The sequence below is a fragment of the Stegodyphus dumicola genome, chromosome 8 (genome assembly GCF_044657685.1).
Source record: "Stegodyphus dumicola isolate Sdum_Otavi_A_Nest chromosome 8, ASM4465768v1".
NCBI lineage: Eukaryota > Metazoa > Arthropoda > Arachnida > Araneae > Eresidae > Stegodyphus > Stegodyphus dumicola.
The window spans coordinates 151672012-151697737 of NC_140775.1; the positions used below are offsets into that span (position 1 = coordinate 151672012).

General features: G+C 33.6%; 1 protein-coding gene across 5 annotated transcripts in view; it reads right to left on the reverse strand.

Annotated features, from left to right (window-relative positions):
* Positions 1 to 25726, reverse strand: part of LOC118186486 (uncharacterized) — a 299034-nt gene that overhangs the window by 93513 nt on the left and 179795 nt on the right. The window contains exon 1 of one of the 5 annotated variants that reach the window (XM_085822587.1): positions 19116 to 19255. The exons of the other annotated variants lie outside the window; for them this stretch is intronic. The gene's annotated coding sequence lies outside the window, so the exon portion shown is untranslated. Of the gene's footprint in view, positions 1 to 19115; positions 19256 to 25726 lie in introns of those variants that run through there. 5 annotated transcript variants of the gene reach the window in all.

Below are 25726 nucleotides of genomic sequence, written 5' to 3' on the forward strand. Positions count from 1 at the left end.
ACCATAATTAAACTGACAGTGTTCTGTAGCGCGATCTATTTTCGAGAATGACGCCACATTTTGTAGGAAGGTTAAACAAGACAAGGACGAAGGAAAAAAAAAAATTAGTTCCAAAAGTCACCGCTAGGGGAATATTTGGCGCTGTGTAATAGAAAATAGAGTGCTAACAAATGCAAATCAATACGGAAATTACCTTTTATTTTGCATTCAAATGAGGTTCAATGTGGGTGTCATTGTTGTGGACCACATATTGCATTCTGTGCACAGTATGCACAACAGCAGAAAGTAGCATGTCTTAAGGAATCTCCCGTACAATCCGTGATATGTTATCCTTCAACGTAGCCAGGTCCTGGACCATTCCTTGATAGACATTGGACTTAAGGTAAACCCATAGCCAGAAGTCGCATGGGGTAAGATCAGGCGACCGAGGTGGCCATGCAGTTGCAAAGTAGCGGCTAATGACTCTGTTGTGAATTTCTGTCGTAGCATCTGTTGCATCCGTACAGCAACGTGTGGAGGGGCTCCATCTTGCATGAAAATGATTTTCCCCAGGCATTGTCTTTGCTGAAGTGCCGGAATGAGAAAGCTGTTCAACATGTGGCGATATTTCTCTCCGGTAACAGAACAGGTGTCGGAGTAATGTTCTCATAGAAGAATGGACCTACGATAAATTTTATTCCGTATTAATTTGCATTTGTTAAAACTATTTTCTATTACACAGCTCCAAATATTCGCCTAGCGGTGACTTTTGGAACTAATTCTTTTTCTCGCGGAATCCTTCGTCCTTGTCTTGTTCTCGCAAATAGATGGCACTACAGAACACTGAGCACTGTCAGTTTAATTATGGCCACACGGTATATATATATATATATTATATATATATTTATAATATATATATTTATAATATATATATATATTTATAATATATATATATATACACACGATGTGATCGATATACACGATGTATCCCGCTCAGTGAGCTCTTTTTCTTATTCTTATATGTTGGTAAATTGTGCATTCTTTTCCTTTAAAAGTGATTGAATTATGTTGTTCTTATGTTTCGATTACGGTTTTTAAGCCTAAAGACATAATTGCAATAGTTGTACAATATTTGTAGAATTATCAACAATTTAAAAGCGTAAGTAAAGCTAAGCTTAGCAAGTCTCATTTTGCTACTATATGAAACTTTTAGTAGTGTAGTGAATGTAGTAAGCTGGTGGACCAACCTCAGTGTCGCTCTGTCCAGTGAGGCCAAAAGTTAAAAGTTACATTTTGGTGCACCGAAAATCCTATCTGTCTGCCTGTTGGTCGAATCGTTTGTTTTACCGTAGAAACTCGGATTTAGATGCAAAAATTGCTGTTTTTAGCTGTAGTCCGTGTTTTTGGTTATTTTTTTTTTTATTTTGTTTTTAATGGAGATGTTTTGAGATTTCAGGTATTTTTGCCTTCCCGCGGAGTGAGAACTAAAATGATTGAATGAAAAATATATCTCTAATGAGATTATATAAAAGAAAGATTTGTTATGTAGTATTAGAAGATTTCCATTTTTAAATTTGAGCTCTTGTATGAGAGTTCTAAATCAAGAATTTTGTTCTGTGAATCATGTTAAAGGTTTGAATTATTTTATTTACTCTGTTAAGAGCAATCTCGGCAGATTTCAACTGAATGTAAAGCCCATGTTTTTACTATAATGTGAGAAATATGACTAAGTGAGTTCCTTAAAATGCTATATTTGATATTTGAGTTTCTGATTTTACAACAGAAAATAAATAAACAAGTATAGAAATTTCTAGATTGTGTTAGCTGATTTGAAATTTCGACTATTGATTAAAAACCTTTTAAAATCAATTTTGATACGTTATCCAATAATTTTCTGCCTCAAGAGTGTCTTTTCTTGCAAAGGGTAGAAAACCAGATGTAATAAAAGTTGCCGAAGAGTTAGGCAGGGACGTGTCGCCCACTACTAAGGTCCCAGAAAATTAACAGAATAATCACTAGTAGTCAGTTTTACGATGAAGAAGTTAAATTAATTCACAATCGAATAGCTGTTGATCAAGAAGCTAAAGTAGAATGCTTGGCTCAGGAAGCAAAGAACTCATGGCTCTGGCAGCAAGGGACTTGAATTAGAAAAGAAGCAGCTTGGATTCCAAAATCAAGAGATACGAGCTAAGGGAACCACCAGCAAATGTAGTAGAACCGAATAATAAAAATCCAAGTGGCACAATTTCCTCCAAAGTTTAATCAATAAACGTATGAAATGAGACTACATTTGATAAATTTTGAGAGAAGAGCTGAAATGACTCAGCCGTAAGAAAGAGCGGCTTATATCTTTTGTGCTTTACCTACCGGAATCTTCAATATGTTAGACAGAGAACCGTCTGAATATGCAACTATGTACAATTATGGGAAAAATCTAATCCTGAAAAGATATGAACTTAGAAGCGGAAAGTTGAAACAGTGTTTTTATAGATATCAAAAGACTCTTGAAAAGTCTCAGGAAAATTATGTTCATGAAATTTACAGCCCGTGAAAATACGTTTTGGAATGTATAGAGGTTCTAGAAGTTTAAATGTTTCGGAATCTGAAAAGTATTAATAGTTACAGAGCAAATTATGTATTGGGTTTCAGTGAAAGTTAAGAAGAATTTTCTTTACAAACAGATGACATTAAAAACTCCATATGACTTAGCAGAAAAATTAGAGGAGTATGAGAATATAAATCAAAGCTTTAACAGGGAAACTACTAGAAAACAAGATTTAAAACCTCAAAGAGTGCCATGATATTGGAAACAGAATTCAAGCTATCTCAGTAGATACAATAATAATGAGATCTCGAGCGATTTTGATACTAAGCCTGTGATTAAGACAGAACTTATCAATAAAATTCATGAAAAGAATTTGTAAAACCAACAAAAACCTCTTATAAATGCGGGTACTACTCTTATCTCCGATCTTAGATGATAAACTCAAGAGGAATCTGGAAACTAGCCTCAAATGAATTTTGCAAAAATAGTTTTAAGGATATTATGGCTTCATACACCAGTCTAGGTAAAGTAAATGGCTATAAAATGTCCAAACTTAGAGATGCTGGTGCAACGTTATACGTGTAGAGCGTTCCATGTATACGATCGAAAGCGTGTGGATACGAAGACCTATAGAAGAACATCCAATATGCTTACTTTTGGCTGAGATAGAACTTGAATGGGATTTTGTTCATATAATAACAAAGGCTGCAGTCTTAAGAGATTCCTTAGATCAGGGGTTCTCAACTTTTTAACTACCACGTACCATCTAAACAAAAACTGAAAAACATTAGTACCACCACTACATTTTTCAATGATTATTTTTCAATTTCGCAATAGAGTTATTAAAAATATATATATGTTGCCAATTTCAGAACCTATTTACTCTTTGTATTAAATATGCACACAAAAATCTATTAGATTAAAAATGGGTTACCGTTTTAATTATCAAAATTTCAGTTACAATTCCTTAATTCTAAAATTTAGTGTACAGTTTGGGTCTGTTTAAGAGAGATCAGTTTCTTCATGTCTGGTCTTATTTCATTTAGCTTAACGGTAAATTAGGATCCCCTTTAAATTTTGGTCTGTATTTATATTTCAAATATAACATGGAGAAAATCCTCGTTCACATAAACAGGTTGTGCAAAAAGGCAATAAATATTTAAAAGTTTTATTTGAAATGTCTTTAAATTCTTTTTTTTTTTCGGTTCAGCCAAAAGATAACAAGTGTGTTATTTTCGAAATCTTCAGTTAGAGTACGGTTACAGGAAATTTCTATCCATTTCTTTTTATATAACAGTTTTTTGAATTTAATAGTTAAAAATGTTTCGCTTCTTTGCGTACCACCGGTTGAGAACCGCTGCCTTAGATCAAATAAAGTACCTTTTAGGTAACAAAACAGCTGCGTTAGTTGAAGAATCAAAACGAAATAAAGAAGTTCAAATTCATATGATAAACACTGTTCAAACTCACAATCAATAGTGACCTATAGAACAAACGGAAAAGGCTCGGCGGATGATATAAATTCTAAAACTGAACTTAGGTTCAAAAACACACTGAAAAAAAATGTTGCGTCCCGTGGAATGTGAACGCTCTGATAAAGGCGTGTCCAAAAATATTTGTACAAGAACAGAAGAGGAGTGTTGACTTGAAGCCACTACATAAAGAAGTTAAAAGAAAATCTTGTAAAGATACTTCCGTAATTCTTAATCCACAAACAGTGGGATCCAATACTTAATATAGTAGAAGAGTAGACAGAAGGGGTACTTACGTTTAGTATACCTTTGATTAACAGATCACCAAGGTTGTTGATAAACCAATAGAATCTTATCGTTTTAGTATAAATCTCGTGAACCTATAGTTTCAAATACTGCAATTTATTGCTCACAGTGTAAGGATCTTAAGTTTTACTAACGTTTATTTTATGTTAAATCTTTACTATCACTTCTTATTTTCTACTTCCGGCCAGAATTAAAAGCTTTAACTTATTTATGCAAATTTGTCTTGCGAACGCCAAGTACTTAAGTTGTGGCTTTTTGCCAAGCAAGAGAGAGAAAGGAGCTATTAGAAGCAGGCCGTTTGCCATAGTAGTTTTACTCGGTTGCTGGTTGCCTTCAAGGCCAGACGTTTAATCCTCTTGATTTTAAACCTATCGTAGTGTTAGCAGTTCTCTGTACTACATACGGCTTTTTGTTAATATACGGCCAATCTTAGAGTTTGAATCAACAACACTTGTTTGATTAATCCAAAGTTAGTTTAGTTAAAGTTTAGTTAATATTTTTATATTCTTACGTTCAGACCACAAGTAGTTGGTCTCTGTATTCCGAAGTCCGGAAATCATTGTAAAGAGAGAAAAATAAAGGTTTTCGTATACCCTTCCTGTGTGTATTGTCTACTTCCCAAATTTATTGAACATAGCTTTAGTAAGCTCCCTGTTACGAGTCAGGACAGTTAATGTTCCCTAAGCAAGTAAGGAGGAACACAGAACCTGATAACAGAAGATACGAAACTGACTGAAGACCCAAAACTGACAGTAGTAGTTGAAAGAAAAAAAAAGAAAAGGAAAATCAAAAAGAGTCTAATCAAAATAATTCTAAAAATCTTTTCCTTATGAAATGAAAACCAAACTGAAGCTTCGTTTGTAAAAGGGCACTTAATTGAGGAAAAAACTCAAAGGAGAACAAAATCATCGAAACGAAAACGGAAAAGAAAGTTTCATCACCGGTCTGTTGACGAATCATTTAAACAGAACATTTCTGAAAGAAATCACTCCTCTAAATAAAAGGGACTTTTTGAGCTGCATGTGCGAGACAAAAGATCTGCTTTATCTAATGAAAGGTTGACTGCATGTGGTATTAATTCAAGTAAGTTTAAGAACAAAATAATATATTCCCAAAAAACTGATTCATTTAATGAATTCTTTTATTCTTAAGAAAAGAATTCTTTGAAACGTTCCCGTTAGGGGAAGTTTAAGACTGTAACCTCTTTGCTTTGCTACACTACCAAATAATTATCCAGTGAGAAATCGTCCCTCCAGTCCTCGCGCTTTAAAGATCTTCGCTTGAACATGTGTCGGAAGCCAGAAATGTTTTCAAATTTTGTAAGTTTGAAAAAAAAATCTTTTGATGTTTGACCAAAATGGTGAAACTTCTTTAAATAATTCACAACAAAATTCGCAACAGAAGAATTTGAGAAACACTGGTTAACAGCAGTTAACCAGTGTTTCTCAAATAGAGTTTCCTTTACAGGCGACTAGAGATTTTCAAAAATTAATATAAGTAAGGAAAAATAATCCTACCTGTTCTCAACTTAGAGAAAAATCGATTTCAGTAAAATAATAGAAATTAGTTAGAATTATCTTTATCAGTAAAGGCAACGTCTAGCGGTTGAGTAACATTCAGGAAATATCAAGAGCAATTGCTCACTGGCTTTGATGACTCGATAGCTGTTTACTGACAGACAGATTCTGAGCGCCGTCAAAATTGATCGTTAGAATGCCTAACAATTAAGCAAAAGTATTTGCAAAGGAAAGAAATCCCTTCACAGACATTACATAACTGGCCGCCCAAGCGAGACAGCGGTTAGAGACTCTGAGCGCCGTACCGAAGGCCGGGTTTGCATTCCGGAGAAGGCACAGATGTCTGTAATCGTATACTGTTTGTGTGGCATGGGGGCACTCTAAATATGCGGCGAGACGAATGTCCTTTCGAGAGATTTGTGGGATACCGGGGGCGGAACCGTCACCTGTATGGGGCTCAAGGCTCATGCCAACGACAGACGCGATCTTGCACTTCTTACCACGTTGAATTTCATGGGCTCGTTTAGATGTTATTGTCAAACAAATGAGATAAGTCAGAACAACGCGCATATTACACAACTGGCGCACACATCATTCGAACTGAAGACAAAAATGTGAATCAGTTAATTAGATAACATTCGTTTCCAAACATAAATTCAAGGGAGATATCGATCTGATAGTAGATCTAGATCTGATCTGCTGGAATCATTAAACTGGTCCCTGAGTTTCGTAACCCACTAGCATGTCGGGGCGAAAAGGAAGATTCAGGTTCGAACTCCGATCGAAGCCCTAATTCGTATAAGGTACTCAAAATGTCTAAAAATTTCATAAATGATTAAATTCTTGGTCGAAATTACGAAATGCGATTTGAGGGAAAAAAGAATTTAAAGGAATTTGGAAGGAGGGAAAATATTTAACTCAAAATTTCGCCGAAAAAGGGTATTGTACTAAATTTACAGGAGCAAAAAATAGGAGAAACGGTATTGAATGTCTTCTTTTGCTGGTGGATACACTGAATTATTACTTTTGTTATTTGCAGCAACTAATTTTTTCGTTATAAGAAATGTTCCTAGCAATATTCTAAGTGTAATTATAACTCTTAAATGATATAGAATCGTCTGTCGATGAAAACTTAAATATATTCTTACCAAAAATTAAATAAAAAAATTTCTCTTTATCTTTTGCGATTTATTTCAGCGTTTATTGCATTATGTAATAGCCATTCTTTTTTTCCATTTCCCTATATTTTTCCTGAATACTGATTTTGTGTGAGCTTTTGTCATTGACTTGAACAATTATTATCATATTTTTGTTACATAAATGATTTAAAGTTATTTTAAAGGCTCTCTTAAAGTAGATAATTAAAAACTAATTATGCTTTAATATGACGAATAACATAAAAGTCCTTCATTTTTTCTCCAATTCTAAGAAAAGCTACTGAAAGAAAAGTATTATATTACATCCTAACTTTATCCAGAATCAAAAGTTAAGAAACATACAAATCCGCAGTCCATTTCAGTTTTAATGCCGCAGATAGAAAACTACATGTTTTGTTAAAAATATATATAAATATTTTTTCGGTTGCAACTAAAATACTAAAACATAATTTCCAAATTATGACAGTTTAAAGCTAAAAGAATTATGAGCTTTACCTGAATATGCAAGCAAAAATAATCCATGAATGTTTACTATTGTTACTGTATTTTATATTTCATTCTAGATTTTATTTTAATTCAGTCGCTTCTAGTTTAATTAAAAAATAAAATAATAATTAAAATACGAAGGCGACACATATGTAAATCGTTTTCAGTGAAAGAGCTGAAAATATAAAGAAAATCTTGGTTATTCTGTTTTATTCCATATGTGATTTTCTAGGATACTTGATTTAAAATTCTGTTATTAAGAGCAAGTCTTAGCGCATTTTATTTGTCAGCAAACGAGATAAAGGTGACAAAGCAAATACTATATAAAATATTACGCAAAATAAATCACTATGAAATTAACGACAGTATTAAAAAAGTATGAGTTTGATTAAGTCAGTTATGAATTTGCTGCCTTACCCTTTATCACGGAATAAATAGCTTAAATATTAGCATATCAAATTACAGTCATAGATCATATAAATCTGAACTTAGTGTTGTTTAAAACTCTAGTGCATGAGAAACTAAAAAAAGTAATCTGAGGCTGTAGAGAATATTAAGTTTTTTGCAGACAGAGAATGAGATAAATCAGAGGGGCCTTCAACGAGATTTGAACCATGTAGTGTTTTTAGTGACTGGAGTGGGGAAGTAGTGTGAAACTCAGTCAACCAAATCTAGTTGATAACGAGTTATTGTCCACCGCATTTTTAGTTCGGGTATCACTGCAGAAAATTGTATTTTTTTCAAAACCAGAGAATGAGAAACCGAATGTTCTCTGGTCGGATTCGAACACCAGATCTTTCAACTAAGACATGATATCTGCTTGTACCACAGATCGCACATTGAGAAATGCAGTAATTTTTCTTATTAACCCTCCCCTTCATACAGGAGTTGGGAAGAACCCCCTTGCCACCCCCCCAAAAAGACTACCAAATGAGTATGGGAGCAATTAATTGTGCCTTTGCCAGAATTTGAATTGCTGGTCTTCAGATTGCTAACTAGACGTCATAGCCACTTACAACACGAAAGTATGCGCCGGAAGATGCTATCATACCCGGCAAAATACCCGGTACAAATATGTATTAATATGCATACTTTAGGCGTCAGAAATGTCTCCTTGTAATAAAAATTATGAAATTATGACATGGAATAATATAATATGAAATTTGAATTTTCAGGATGCCAAAACTACAATATAATTCTTCCTCATTGCCTTTCATCCTATGTTTCTACTAAATAGAAAAAAAAAAGATTTTAACAATTAAATACAAAAACCAGCATATATATATGATCTGATAGCACTTTTACATATCTTTGAATAAGCTCCTAATTACAAATAGAAAATACTTTGTAAAGTTTCAAATTTGAAATAGATCCTTTCTCCTTTGCAGAAGAAAAGAAACAAAATGACGTTAAACTTGGAAGAAGGCTTTAGAAGTACAAATTAGAGCACTGCCTTTAAAATTAACAAGTGGAGAAAAATGGTGATTGTTCCGAAGAACGATGGACTGAATAAATGGCGTGTTTAATCAAAGAAATTCAAAGACTCTTTCAAGAACTTTTGAAGTCTCAAAATAAAGAAGCTTCGAATTTCACAATAAGTCAGTAGGTGCGAAGCGCTCAATTCGAAACAAGCAATTTGTCCATGGATTACATCAGTCATTAATTACTAACAAGCGTAACAACAACAGGAATTTAAATTCCTTATGAAGTGGTACTACTTGCATAATCTAATAAGGGCTTTGCCAAAATATTCCTTTTTGCTACACTTTGGATGACTAAATATATGTCCAAATCTTAGGAATGAGCTATATTTTTGCGTGTACAGAGAAACGAATACACGAACAAAGATAAATATGTCCAGCACTTTACACATGGATTACATGAAGTAATTAGTGACATTCTCAGAAATGTAACACAAAGAAATTGGGCTTAGCTAAACAGCGAATGAAAATGTATTTTTGTTGTTTTATTGTTGTGACTTATCTCACTTGTCTGACAATAACATCAAAACGAGCCTACGAAATTCAGATGGCGAGGAGAGAAAAACTGCACTTGTCGTTGGCAAGAGCCTTGAGCACCGTACAGATGATAGTACGATTTCGCTCAGTTCACCAATTTTGATGGACAGCACCCCGTGGGGACGGGTTCGAGGGTCTTCCACCCGTCTTCCTTTACCACAACGTCTCGAGAGGACTTTCAGCTCTCCGCATATTTAGAGTGTAAGCTCTTTTCCTTTCCAGTTAGTCACTAAAAATATATAATGACAGACTTATCGGACAACATGTTTCTTCTAACTGATTATGCGAGCGATTTTATTGTACATGATAGCCTTGACGGATATATGAAAATCATGCTTTGAAAAGGTATGGAACCGTCTAGTTTTTGTCTTTGGTCATACTCTAGCACAGTGGTATTCAAACTATGGGTCGCGATACTCATTTGGTGTTGCAAAATATCACTGTTATATACTGAAATACATGAGAGAATTCTTCACATGCTTGTTCTTGTTAAAATGGAAATTTAACTGGTTTGCTTATATAGAGGTGAAAGTGTTGACATTATAAAGTGTACAATTTTGAGAACTAAGCGTTATTAATATAACCTAAAGATTACGTACCGAGATTCAAAATATCAGACACTTTTCCATTTATTCAAAATCATATCTGTAAGATAAATTATTAAACTGAAACTAAAGGAATGTGAACATCAGGTCCAGTGACCTATGGCCGATGATCACTGATCTAGGACAGTTCATCGTATTTAAACAGATAACTGAAGAGTATGGGCATGGGTATGGAACAATAAATTACTACTGTACCATAGTCGTATCTTCACCCAAAAAAAAAAAAAAAAAAAAAAAAAAAACCTGTTCTAGGCTAAATATTTACTTATATATACAACTATGTACAGATTACATTTTAGAAAAACTTTCAAATACATTTTCATTACAGTAGAGCTCGCAAACTAGCGTCCGCTCTTTTCTCTTTCACATCTCAATCTCCTCACTCCCACCTGCCACCAGGGGGGAAAGTCCACTCCCGTCTTCCGGCCGAGGCGAGAAGAGGGTTCTCTGTCCCTTCTTTTAGGGTGGGTGACCAAGTGGTCTTCAGAGAAAGGGAACGTTACACTACGAAATTCACATATCGCTTTTAAATCGTTCAGTTTTAGCACCTACAGGCATATTAAACTAGAAAAAATCAAAGATCTCAAATTTGTTAAATGGCAATACTCGGAGAAATGGTTATTTGAGGGCCCATGTAAAAGATAAAATTAAATATGTTATCTTTAACGCGACGATATTATCAAATCGTGTAGATTAAAAAATACATAGCAACGTAACATTAGAAGAAATGTAAAGTACGAGTCCAAATAATTTGGAAAGGCATCGCTAAAAATATTTCTAATATCTAAATTAAAACAAAGGACGCCAGTGAGGTTTAAAGTCATTGATCATCGGTAGGGAATAATTTAGATCGATTCGTGTATAGCGAATGAGTAGCTAAAGACTTTCAGGAAATTGCTATGATGTGGATCGCTGGCTCAGTGCATAAATCCTTAGCGTATCTCAGTATACCAAAACGCATCCTCTCGAATGCTTAATTTCACATTCCAGTATATCTCTAAGGTACATATGATAGGTCCTTCAGTATAAGAGGCACAGTAGAAAGGAATGCAGATAGGATGTAAAATCCTAGTTATCAAATCATCAGGATACCGAATAATATGCCGTTAACTTTGATACACATCCTTCCAAGTGCTTAATGTCACATCCAATTTAGTGTATTTCAGAAGATCCTCGCTTGGTCCCCTTATCAGTGTACAGGTATATAGAGAAGGTATAAAGGGTCTAGTTTTTACTTATCAGATACGCAGGATATCCCGGAAAATATCCTTAACTCAGTTTCTCGATTGTTTAATGCCACATCTAGTATATCACCAGAACATCTTTAAATGCGGAGATTCTGAGAAGATTTACAGCCCAATTTACGACCTTCCAGAGATAACCTCAGAACAAATATGTAGACTTACTAAAATAACATTAAGGGGCATCGAAGCCTCTCACCTTTGGTCATATGTGAATGTATGGTTTGACAGTTTGTGACACAGTAATTTGGGGAACGCAATGTTTTGTAAAACAGCAATTTGGGGAAGGGTCACCTTTTTTTTTCCTATCTAACTAAAAGCAGTAATTAAATTTTTAAGAAGAGCACTTATAAGAAGTTTCCTGCCTCCTTACCACGTGTCTTTCCCTTCGTGGGATAATCGAAAAGCACATCCGGTTGGCAATCAGGCGGCCCAGAGTTCGATTATCGATGAGTGAACAGCGGGTTATCTCACTTTCCATAGACGTAAAGTGACGTCTGATCTTAAATGATATTCTTGACGACAGTTCCTCACCACCAGGATCTGACGATTGTGTCATCTCCTCACCATTGTACCCTTAAGGGTAATTGGAGGGGAAAATATAAAATGTTTTATCCCTCGTTGCCGCTCCTTTGTTGTGTAATTAATTGGAAAGCACGCCCGGCTGGCAGTAGGGAGGTTCCAATTTCGAATCCCGTAAAGGCATAGCAAATTATCTCACCTTTCCTGATCCAAAAAATTTAAATATACTCTAACATACTGACTGCTTTCAAACTGCATAATTTATTAAAAACATCTAAGATATATTCTAATTTTATAACAGTTATTTTAATTTAGTTCACCTTTCCTATCTCTTCTAGCTTCAGGTTACAATTTCTTACTGGAACGAGTTTTTAGAATCGAATTAAATGCAAATGAGAAGTAGAAAGTATTCAAGTCAAAGTTCCGCTGACTTCGCCAGGGAGAGATAGGTTTCCTGAATAGCACGCGTTTGCCTTTTGACTACGTCTCTAACTTTTACTACGACCCGCTGGATTATGTGCCTTTTGCTAGCTTCGATGGCCAAGTTAATATAACGGGTCAGCTACTTTAAAATTGTGTTAACTTCGGCTAAATCTGTTTATTTAATCATTAGTTAGTTCTTAATTCTTACATTTTGAGTTTAAGTCCACGTGGAGACTGTTGTACTCCCCGAGAAAGGGGCAGACTGTAAATCTTTATTTGGAGTGAATAAAGGGTAACTAACGCTTCTTGAGTTTAAGTTTCTGTTCTTGGACTTAAGCGATTGTTGGTTTAATAGTTCACTAGGTTCCTCAACCTTACATTTAACGAGATAAAAGTGAGGAATCCTACAATCATATCAACAATTTATTTACATTATGAAGGCTAGCAAGATTCAGTGCTTCGCAAGTTACGTGTTCTTTAATCTTATGTAATCCACGCAGTTGAAGATGATCAATGACTCGTTTTGAAAAGTTTTGCTGTTCAAACGGTGTAAAACCCTTAATTTACCTTTGAAAGCAAAACTATGCGTTGCCTAATTAGTTAAGGAATAAAGTCTTATGTCATTTTTAATAATTTATATTATTGTTTTATGTTTTAGTCAGAGGTTTAATTTTTTAACAAAATTTCAATTGTAATTATTAACTCATCTAAATTATATAATTTATAATATATGTAGTTTATAATATACATAAACATTTCTGCAATATATTAACAAAAATATGTTTATAACGCACCGCATTACATATATCTATATCTATATATATATATATATATGCGCTATGAACAGAATCGTTTGAGCCCCGTCTTGCAATTAGACTGTTACTTTAACTGCCCACGAAAGAATAAGTTAAATCTCCTCAGCATCTCCGAAACTGCATCTGCGGAGTTAACCCACTTCCACCGAGGTACTTCGAATGCCATCGATTTGGTGCAGTAAGTGATTTTTCCTTGCTGGTTTGTTAGTTTATTATTTCAGTTTTCCCAAAGGAAAAATATAACCTAGACGACTTCATGGCTGGCAAATGAATACTTCAGTGATTGGTCGAATACTCCGTTCACGTGACCAAGCGTAATCCATTGAGATTTCCCGGATATGTATTGACTTCGAACGTTAAATTACTAGGTACAAGACAGATGGAATGTATCCCAGCTAATTAGCAGGTTTGTTTAGGATACCATTTCTTCGGCAGTGGAAGATCCGTGGAATTGTTATTTACGGCCGCTCAAAATAAATTAAATAATGATGAGTAAACACTGCAAGAGAGAAGTTTAATTTTATGCTTCTAATGTCTTTCTTGCAACTAAATTAGATTAAAGACAGCTAAAGACACAGATTTTTGTGAGTTTGTTTTTGCAAGTTAAGAATAATTCTTTTGTACAGTCTAGATATTTTATTGCTCGTTTCCAATCAAAATTACTCAAAATTTTCAATCAAAATTCAATTTTAGAATCTCCAAACGAAGGAACAATAATATTAAACCTTTCCTTGTCATGCTTTTTAAATAGTATTTCGCAGCTTTCTATAATAATGTTATTGATGGTCAATTGTTTTCATACTTTCCTCAGTATTATGTGTACGAAAGTACGTCTTCTTGTTTTTAAACGATATATTGACCCAAATGGAAGATAGTTCCGCCTCTCCCTTAAAAATGCCTTTCTCATCGTTTGACTCTGAATTTTTAAAATGAAATAAAAATATATATTAGTCTTACCTAAAAACAAATTTTCAAACGTGTTCAACAAATCAGGCTAAGAGATATGTAATCATCTAATAGTGTTGGTTGTGCATTAGCACTGAAGGCGTAATGAGTACGTTTCCTCAAGCACAGAATTAAAGAATCATAAGTCAAAAGATTAACTACGAAATCTTTATTTTAATAGGACAATTTTGCTTAACTTAAGCATAACAAAAGTAATAATGTTCACGTACATTAAAATTCTGAAGTATTGAAAAGAATAACTTACAGAGAATCAACATCAGTACTAAATATCATCAGGCTTACCTATATTAGGCAATAAGAAAAATAAACAGGAATATACTTTGACGTAGTACCTGAAAGAGAAGAAAGTACTACTGGATTAGACCTTTGGCCAGGTACAAGTAGCTAGGGTGAAAATCAAATATACTGCATTGCACACGAGCTTTACTTTCTCTCGCCAATATATACCTTGGCGCACGTTCGTTTCGTATGCCTTTCGAGTTTCATTATGCAAAATACCTAAATTTATGCTAACATTGCCCCTGTTTTGCTAATGAAACTCATACCAATTGTAATTCATTCCTGCAAAACTGAAATTTAGCTTTAGGAATTGGTTTTGTCATAATATCAGCAATCATTTGCTCTGTTGAAAGATAAGCAAGTTTTACTATTCCTTTGTTATTCAAGTCGCGTATATAATGAACTTTTGTATCAATATGTTTAGTGCGTGAACTGAATTTTTCAGATTCTACAAGTCTTATAGTAGACTGATTATCTTCAAATACCTTTATCGGTAGAGTTTGGGGTAGGTTGAAATCTTCTGTTAATTTTAATAGCCATAATAGTTCTTGCGTAGCTTGCGATAGTGCAACATATTCAGCTTCTGCTGAGGATAAAGAAACACAAGTTTGTTTTCTTGAAAACCATGAAATACAGTTCCTTCCTAATAAAATAACACTTCCTGATGTAGATTTTCTATCTTCAATATCTTGTCCCCAATCATCATCTGAATAAACTGTAATATTAGGTTCTTCACTCGACGAAATTTGTAAGGATAGGTTCTTTGTCGTGTTTAAGTATCTAATGATTCTTTTAACAGCATTCCAGTCCTTTTGACGTGGATTATTACACCTTCTGCTGAGTATGTGAGTCGAAGCTGCGATATCTGGTCTTGTGATAGACGATATATACAAGAGACTTCCAATAGCTTGGCGAAATTTATCATTTGAAGTTAGGAGATTTTCTTCCTTGTTTAGGTTATAATAGTTTGTTTCCATTGGTGTGCTGGCGGGTTTCGCTTCTTCAAGTTGAAATTGCTCGACAAGTTGATTTATTTTATTTTTCTGTGATAAGAGATAACTTCCATCTTCCTTGCGATTTATTTCCATGCCTAAGAAATATTTAGCTTCACCAAGATGCGTTATTTGGTAACGTTTCTTTAAATCATTGTTTGAAGAATTATTCCTTCTTCTGTAGAACTTATTAGGATGTCATCAACATACACTATTAAATTAATTCTTTTATCACGAACCACTTTTGTGAAAAGACATGGATCTGCTTTGCTTTGACTGAACCCCAGATTCTTCAGTGTATTTTCAATTTCTGCATTCCAGCACCTAGCTGCTTGTTTGAGACCATAAATCGATTTCTGTAATTTACAAACTTTATGTCTTTCTTCCGGAACCACGAATCCTTCTGGTTGTTCCATATATATTTCTTCATTTAAGTTGCCGTACAAAAAAGCTGTTTTAACATCTAGTTGATGTACCTTGGCATTATTATACGCTGCCCATGCTAAGAAAACTCTTATCGTAGTGTGTTTCACTACTGGTGAAAAAGTTTCATCATAATCACTGCCGTATTTTTGAGTAAATCCTTTGGCTACTAAGCGTGCTTTGTATTTTATATTTTTACCAGTTTCATCATATTTTGTCTTAAACACCCATTTGCTGCCTACTGCATGTTTTCCTGGTGGTAATTCTGTAAGTTTATAGGTTTCATTTTCTTTTAGAGAATGTATTTCTTCTTGCATAGCCTTGATCCAAGCTTCTTGTTCACGTTTTGGTAAGTTTAGAATTTCTTCAAAGCTTTCTGGATCTTTAATTTTAAGTAAGATTGATTCTTCGTCTTCTGCTTTATAAGAGAATCTTTCCGGTGGGACCCCTTTGGTTGATCTGCTAGAAACCCTTCTTTCTACATTTTCTTCACATTTAATTAACTCTTCGGAACTTTTTGAATCTTCTGTAAAATCATCGCCAAGAGATGTTTCTTCATTATTTTCTTCATCATCTTGCGAGTTATTGAAGTGAATTAATTCTAAATCTTCAGCATTATTTTCTGCAAGTTTGTCAGGTAAAGACGAGTTTCTGAAAATTTAACAGTTCTACTTACTATTATTTTTCTTCCACCTACATAAATCCTGTATCCCTTACTTCGTAAATCGTATCCTACGAATATTCCTTCTTCAGCTCTGTTGTCGAATTTACGCCGTTTTTGTTTGTTCACATAATAAAATACTGTACAGCCAAATACTCGTAAGTGACTTAAGTTTGGTTTTCTACCATTCCACAATTCATATGGTGTTCTATCTGTGGCTTTAGTTGGTAACCTATTTTGAAGATATGCAGCAGTAGCTGCTGCTTCAGCCCAGAATCCTTTCGGTAATTTAGAGTTTATTAGCAAGGCTTTTGTCATTTCTATTAAAGAGCGATTTTTCCTTTCTGCGACGCCGTTCTGTGCCGGACAATAAGGAACCGAAGTTTGGTGAAAAATGCCGAGTTTCTTTAAATAATTTTCAGTACTTTCGTTACAGTATTCTGTACCGTTGTCGGATCTGAGAACCTTTATTTTCTTTCTAAATTTATTTGTTGTCGATGCAACATACTGTTTAAGTTTGTCGAATACTTCATCTTTTGAAGTAATAAAATAAATTTGAGTATAACGCGAATAGTCATCAATGAAAGTTACGAAATATCTTTTCCCTCCTAAGCTGTTGACTTCAATTGGCCCACACACATCTGTGTGCACTAAATCCAGTGGATTTTTAGATCTAAAACTAGTTTTGGGATAAGGTGTTTCAGTTAGTTTCGCTTTTACACAAGTAGAACATTCCACACTATGAGTGCATTTGCCAAGTTTAATGCCGTCTGCCAAATCATTTTTCTCAAGTGTTTTTATGGCATCTATATTTCTGTGGCCTAATCTTTGATGCCATTTTAGTATACAGTTCGTATTTGAACATGAAACATTATTAGCTAAGTATGCTTTCTCGTCAGTTGAGTTTACGGTCAATTTATATAAACCTTGCTGAGCATTGCCGTCGGCTACGAGTATATTGTTACGCTTTATGTAACACTTATTACTATCAAATGTAACAATGCAACCTTTATTGGTAACAGATTGCACAGAAAGTAAATTACTATCTAAACCTGGTACATACAATACATTTTCCAATTTTATTTGCGTAACCTGACCCATTAAGTTTTGAACTTTAAAATAACCTTCACCAATACCATAAGAATTTAATTTAGCACCATTGGCTACAGTTACTATTTGTTTATTAGAGTCATTTAACTGAGAGAAAAAATTTTTATTACTCGTCATATGAGTGGAGGCTCCCGAGTCGATAACCCATTCTTGCGTTTGCGTGTTTTCATGTTTATTTTCCACTTTTAGAACTTGATTAAACTGAATCTGCGAATTTTCAGTTTCAATACTTTTAAGATGCTTATTTTCTTTAAGTTTTGTTATGTTTTCTACACTTTGTGTATTTGCTATTTGGCATGCATTACTTTTATAATTTTGAGAATAATTTCTTAATTTACTATTATTTACATCTGTTTTCGGGGAAGTTCTAGCGTTGCGTTTTAAATGAAAACAGTCATTTATCGCATGGTTATTTCTCTTACAATAAGTACAAAATTGTGTAACATACTTTGGTTTATTTTCGCTTTTACTTTTTAAAGCAACTGAATCGTACTTTTGAACTTTCTTAGTTTCCACACGTCTACAATACTCATCTATTAGTTTGTTTTTAACATATTCTAGCGACAATTCAGCTTCCGATTTACTTTCTATTGCAGTTATTAAGGAGTTGTATGAATTTGGTAAAGAACATAGTAGGATTGCTGTTAAGTTATTTTCTTTAATTTCTTCACCTATACTACGCAGCTTTTCAGCCAATTCTAGTACTCCTTTGATATGTTCCTGCATTTTAGAACTTTCATTATATCTAATGGAATATAATTTTCTAAGAAGAAATAACTTATTTGTTAAATTTACACGTTCATGGACACATTTTAACTTCTGCCAAACTTCTTTTGCAGATTTACTATGTAAAACATGGATAATTTGTGAATCCGAAATGTTTAGGCATATTAAAGCTTTAGCTTTACGATCATTCTTTAACCAAATATCAGTATCAGTTTCCGGTTTTTCTTCGAATACAACATCATCTAAACCTTCTTTTATTAGAAGTTGTTTTATTTTAAATTTCCGTACTGAATAATTTTCATCTGTTAATTTTTCTATCCAAATTGATTCTTTTAGAATAGACATTATTACTTGTTACAATTATTCATATAAACTTTGTAACTAGTATTTTCAACAAAGAGTTTTAACACTTTATGCCCCTGGAATCTTACAACATTACAAAATTTCAATTTCTCAGTCTCATAATCACTTGTTGGTTGTGCATTAGCACTGAAGGCGTAATGAGTACGTTTCCTCAAGCACAGAATTAAAGAATCATAAGTAAGAGAAGAAAGTACTACTGGATTAGACCTTTGGCCAGGTACAAGTAGCTAGAGTGAAAATCAAATATACTGCATTGCACACGAGCTTTACTTTCTCTCGCCAATATATACCTTGGCGCACGTTCGTTTCGTATGCCTTTCGAGTTTCATTATGCAAAATACCTAAATTTATGCTAACAAATAGCTCTAGGATAAAACCCTAGAGTAGTCAAGCTTGCTATTTTATGTTCAGGCAAGTACTTTAATACAATGTAATAATAGTAATATTAATAAATATTTTAATAATAATTACAAAATTTCTCTCAAACGAAAAACAATTTATTGCATTACCTTTTATGCAATGAGGTCATTTGATTCATTTGAATTAAACTTCATAGACTGTTCCATTCAAAATAAACGTTCTCTTAAAAATTTCTGCTGCGTTGTGAATCTGTTGCAAAGCCAGAATTTATGGTAAGAAACTTTTATTTCTAGAGGAGATAATAAATAAGCGTTCACTTCAAATAAATATGCATATATTTTATTTTAAACAAAATACCACATCAACATTAATTCGATTATCTTTATCATAAATAGCCATGCAGTGCAAATCAAAGACAGAAAAGAAGCATAAAAAAAATGAAAAATTCGTTAAATGTTTACAGAATTTGAAATAGATAATAAAACACATTCGAAATTCCGAATTTGGGCTTCCAGATGCCCAAATTTCGGGTGGAGACGTACGTTATTCAAAATTTAATGGCTCTAGGACCGCTTATTTTTATCACAGTGCGAGAAATATAGATACATTCATGCAGACTCTTCATTATTGAATTTATTTATATATGATACAGGGCGAAAATATTTGGTGGCAACAATTTCAAAAGTGTTTTGCCGTTTATAGTGAATAGAGGCAAAATGCTAAAGCGAAATTAATAGCTTTTCTGAGCTGACACTTCTTCCGGCTGAAAAGTAATTATCAGATAAAGTTTGTAAACTCTCTTGTAAAGTGAGGATTAAAGTGTGAGGATAAAGTTAGAACACCGATACACTGAAAAGAATTAGGAAGCCTCCAAAAAAAACTTTATTCGCCATTTCGAAGAAATTTTTCGAATTATTATAACTAAAAATAATTAGGAAAAAAAACAACAAATTAAAACCTTTATCGTACGAAACCTATGGTCACTTAAGTTTAAATTTTATCTGCTTTTAAAATTTATGATAGCTCACACCTTCAGCCTCTTTTATTCTGCAATAATTATAGAGCACTTTAGCAGATCTGACTCATTTTTATGACATAAGTCTTACAAACATGCGGGCTTTCAAACTACCTTAGAAATCATTTTACAGCATAGGCTTTTCCAAATTCCCTCCAAAAACATTCCACCAAACCAAACCGAATTGAATCAGAACCTTATTAGAACATCCGTGCCACTGTGACAAGAAGGTGAGAACATAGACCTCAGAAGTCAGGAAATCTGCCAGTCCGGCAGTTTGAGCACTTCCGAATTAGATTTCCGTTCGAAGGGTGGAATTGTATGGCGGACTCCAGTGAAATAGAGTTTTAGGAAATGTGATCTCGTCGACGCAGCGTATTTGTTGGGACATGCCCTACCCTAAAATGGGAAATAGGAGTTCTAAGAGCTGTCCGGTTGTAAATGAGAATAAATTAAGATAAGAATGGCAGTTTTGGCTGAAGATTAAGTTGTGCTTAGAACAGTCTCCATTAGAACAGACAGAAAGGAAAACTTAAACTCTTGAAGGTACTTTTTACCGAAAATTAAAATTCTGAACAGCATAGTGGATAAAAATGAGTAAAATATATTAATTAAGAGTCAGCTAATGAAGATAAATAAGCAAAGTTTTGGTGCTGTCATGGTAACAATGGCTCTTTTTCTTGAAAAGAGAGGGAGTTTCAGTTAAATGTTAGAACTATTTATAAAATAACACCTCATTTAACGAAAGATATTCAGAAAGAAAACCTGAACTTGTATAATTATGTTACCCAAAAGAAGCAAAATTAAATGAGGTTAAAAACGAACACGGCGTCATGCAACGATTTTAGCAAGTACTGATACTTGCTTTGTTATCAATTGCGTCTTTTTTTTTCGGGGGAAGGCAAATAAGCTGTCATGAAATGACCATTTTCTTAACCGATTTCTTCACTGTTTCCAAAATATTCGCGAAAAAGCCATAATTTATTGGGTTTTTAGGTTTTACAACTATATGAAGGACACTGATATGTTGATATAAGTCAAACGTTTGGGAAAGGGTCCCGGAGGAAACAAAACCAAGAACTTTAAAAAATCACCTAAACGGATGTTTGCCGAAAAATCGGACATTTCTAACCGTCAAGATGATTGAAAATTGGAGATATCAATTTATATTATAAATCTAATTAAGAAAAATCTGCGCTTAAAATCTTATTTTAAAAGAATGATCCAAAGTACCCCCTCCCTCAAAAATAATAAAATATTCCCGTCAAAAGCATTTCTCAAATTTGTATTCAATCGATTTAATTTAAAAGTAGATCCTATTTGATCCACATCTGATCGCGATCTCAGCGATGGCATTAAGTATTACCATTCAATATTCCCCAACTGTGTCGCTATGTACCTTCAGAGTAAAACCTCAGGGATTTGTAAAACAGTTCCATTCATTACAATTTAGTGCATTAAAGAATTCACCTTCGACTTTATGCAGTGCTATCAAAGCTAAAGCAAATCTTCGGAAGATATATCAAGAATTTAAACTATGCAACAGTTTAGATGTGTACATAAAATGAAATCCTAATTGATTAGTTTTCTGATGCAAGCCTTAATTTTAAATGAATTGGAACATTAATTTTAAATGATTTCAAATTTGTCTCATTTTTACTCGGAAAGTCCTTTATTTGAGCGGTTTCATTTCCTTTGATTTTTCCCTTTTGTTTGTTTGATTATGTGGTAACAGCAAACGAATCGCTTGATTTTGTTTCAGAGAAGTTTATTCAAGTGAAAAATATTATGATATTTTAAATATGGGTACCTGCAAATATCTAGTATTTATTTATTTCGTAAATAATAACAAAGTTGCGATTACCTTTCATTCGTTTACCTCCATTTTGGATATATATCCATTTTAGTCCATTTCCTTCCTTCATAAATTTTTCGTTACTGCTTATTTTCTGTATCGTTTTTCATACTTACTTCTGTAAGCCCATGTCATACTTTGTGGTACACGGGGAAACAGTTTGTGTTTTTAATAAAAGAATTGTGTTTAAACTAGCTGACGTATACCAATTAGATTTATGCATGCATCCACAGTGCAATATCTACCTTAGTAACCATCTACCTTAGTAAAAGCAGTGTTATGGTAAAATTCCGTCTAGGTATGCTTTTATTTAGGACAGACAGTATAAAGACTTGAACATTAGCTCCACAAATTATATCATAATTAATAAAGCGCATAATGTCTTAAGCATTGAAACTTAGCAACATCTGGAAATTAAATGCTAGGTCAATTACAACAACACTTTAAATTACAAGTCTCAGCGCCGAAACATAAGTTTTCATAGCAATAACTGTTTAGTCTCTGATGAACTCAATTCCTAATGTCATATTTCTATTGCATTAGCATATGTAACATAGAGCACTTACTATGTGACACGTCACAATGCTTTCCTTTAGTTTAAAGATTCAAATCTTTAAGTCCCGTTGAATGGAATTTAACGTGAACACATTTTACATCCCTGGGTGCTTGTGCAGACATATAATTTGGATTTGATTATGCATGTCTCATCTGAGAACTACAAAAGAAATTGTCACCTGGGAAATGAAGCACATATTCCTTGTTTTACAAGGTATTTATCGAAGGCCAGGACAAAATGAGATACGATTGCAACACCCATAACACAATAACAATTCGATTTGCAAATGCATGGAGTAGAATAATGGAGCATAATTTTGCCAATATGCAACTCATAGAATCGATCGCTATGAAACTCCAGTTCTACAAACCTTAATGATTTAGGCATTTGCCACTCCAGCATTACGGCGCACACGTGCCATGATAAGCGATAAAGTCAGTCTCATTCTCTTAGATGCATGCAGTGTTCGCAGTTATTTACTAAAAATTTACAGAAAAAGAGGAAAGCTGAGATGTGTGAATTTGGAAACAATATCTGACATCACCCGTATGGATAAACAGTAAAAATTCAGACCTTTCTCTGAAGGTATAATTATTAATCATTCAAACATATCAAAGATTTTTTTTTACTTTCTAAAAATACAATTTTTTTAAAAACTGAACACCTTTTCTATCAGGAGCCGAAAGAATGTTTCGAAACAACTGCATATTTAAATAAACGGCAGGCCATGGTTTAGATCAGCGGTTTTCAACCTTTTGACTAATGCGTACCATCTAAACAAAAATTGAAAACCTTTAGTTCCACCACTAACGAGTGTTAGAGAAAAAACTCAGTTAGGATGTTGAGGTTTTAATTTTTGAATTTAATAATTAAAAATATTTTGCTTTTTTGCGTACCACCGGTTGAGAACCCCTGGTTTAGATCAATTAAGTGAATTAGATAGAATAGATATTCAAGGATTTTGACCAAGGAACAGTTTTTAGTAAATACGTACAAAACTTGAATTTTTATACTACTCCCTCAAGAAAAAAATTACAGAATTGTTTTCGGCGTATTACTTAACAGAATAAAAGATTTAGTCGTTTATTATCAAAGCTTGCAGAGAAATTAACATAATAGGTTAGCATGCAAGTAATTCTAACGGCGAGCTACGCATGTTAAGTTTTTCAAATTCAGATTTAATTTATCTTTTACAGGAGAGAATATTAATCCATCAAAGTTAGTCTCTAAGTTTCCATTTGCAGAAATAATAACCTGCGAAATATTGTAATTATTGATTATTTTCCTCCAATGGAAATAAATGACTTCAAAGATGTTAATTTTGACAGTTTTGCCAAGCATAATTTGCATATTATAGACCAGGTTTTTCTAAAGGCACTAATTAAAACTTTCCTTTCTTAAAATTAAAGTTTCACTTAATTTTTGGTAAAAGGTGTAATGTGACCAAAATTAATTACCGCAAATCTGGAAACCTATTTATTTGAATCAATTTTTGCCTGGAAAACTTTTTTTTTTTTTTTTTTTTTTATATATATATATATATGAGCCGCCCAGCCGGTACGAACAGTGACGGTTAGCGACCGTCACTACTGTAGTGATGGGAACGGGTTGGAATCCCGGAGAAAGCTTGGTTGTAACTACCCGTTCCTACAAAGGCAACGGGGTCATTATTATGTGCTTCCATAACGAAATAGCCACCACTTCTGACCCTTATAGTGGCACAAGGCTAATGGCTATTAAATACAGCGTCTGCCTATTAAAACAATTTGAAATACTAACAACTGTTTAAAAGCTATCTGAATGTGTAAAATTTCTCATTAAACTGCAAATATTCGTATTTGGCCACGTTTAGCAAATCTGGCAGCATTTTGAAAATTTCAAAAAAAAAAAAAAAAAAACACATTTTCAAGATCTCGGGGCCAATTTGTCAACATTTTAGTGCTACGATACCTTTTCTCACCTTTGTCAAAGGGTGTGTGTGCTTGTATACACTACCGCCAAAAGAGGCCCAGAGTTTTATCGCAATGATTTACTCTGTTGGAAAACCAAAGTACTGTTTAGTGTTAGGGGATTTTTATGTTTTACTCTATGAGCGGTTTGGGTTTAGTGGCTCTGTTGCGAGTTTGATGTTTTAGGTGTGCGAGTTGTCGATTAGAATAATTCTGCATTACGACGACTCACATAATGGTATTCTACGAATGGACATTACGTGGAGTATTTTTAATGGAATCTGTCTCGCCATGTTATACCGGACAAACCACGGGATCACCCATACAGCCAGCCCGTTCCTCGGGATTCAAACTCGAGACCGAACTACCAGTATTCAGCGACTTTACCGCTCAGCCGCTCGTTTGTCGAAGCACTGCATTTCTCTCGATTCTTCTGAAATATATGTTCTAATTATCTTCGCTTGTCAAAAATGTTATGGCTTGGAACTGCAATAAAAGTTCAAATCTCCTCTTCAGCTGACTTGTATATTTAGCTGATCTTTGTGAAGAATTAGTACATAGCAGAATATCTCATCTTAGTAGAGCACGATTGTTACTCGCCCTCGAGTGGCTTAAAGGTTTTCCAATAACAATTCAATACCCACCAACGGCCGAGCGATAAAGTTCCTGAACGCTGGTAGTTCGTTTCGAATCCCGCGAACGGGCTGGCTGCATGGGCGTTTTCGTGGCTTTCCCCTTGTGTTAATATGAGCCAGTTTTCCTTAAGTCCTCCACGAAAGCATTCCTCTCTTCCGTGTAGTGCCTTAGAGTGAAACACGCAAGTAATAATAATATCAATTCAATCTAAGATTGAAGAAGCAATTTAAACTTAGAAGAAATATATTTTAGATTAGACAATATCTAAGATATAATTTCACCTAATTTTAAATTATTTTTGCATATTAATATTTATATAAATGTGGAAATTTCATACTGACTAAACATTATATTAAATTCTAGTCGAGTAAAATAGATTAACATTTTTGCAAAATACGAATATGGGATTTAAAATAGATATTCAATAATTAGTATTGTTATTTATTTATTGTATGCGGAAAACTTAGTAAGAAAATAAAATTACTTATACATACTCTTTTAAGCTTTTGGATTGCATTTTGCTTTTTTAATATGCATTTCATATATATCAAATTAAATTTATATAAATATTTCAAATTCAATTACATAAAATACACAAATATTTATGCCCAATGATTGCGCATTTTCGTTCTTTCTTTTTAAATAAATGCAAATTTATGTAATTTCGAATCTATTCAATCATTATTTTAAAGAAGTATTATTTCCATTTTCCTACTTTGGAAATAATAATGATTCAAATCAAAATTAAA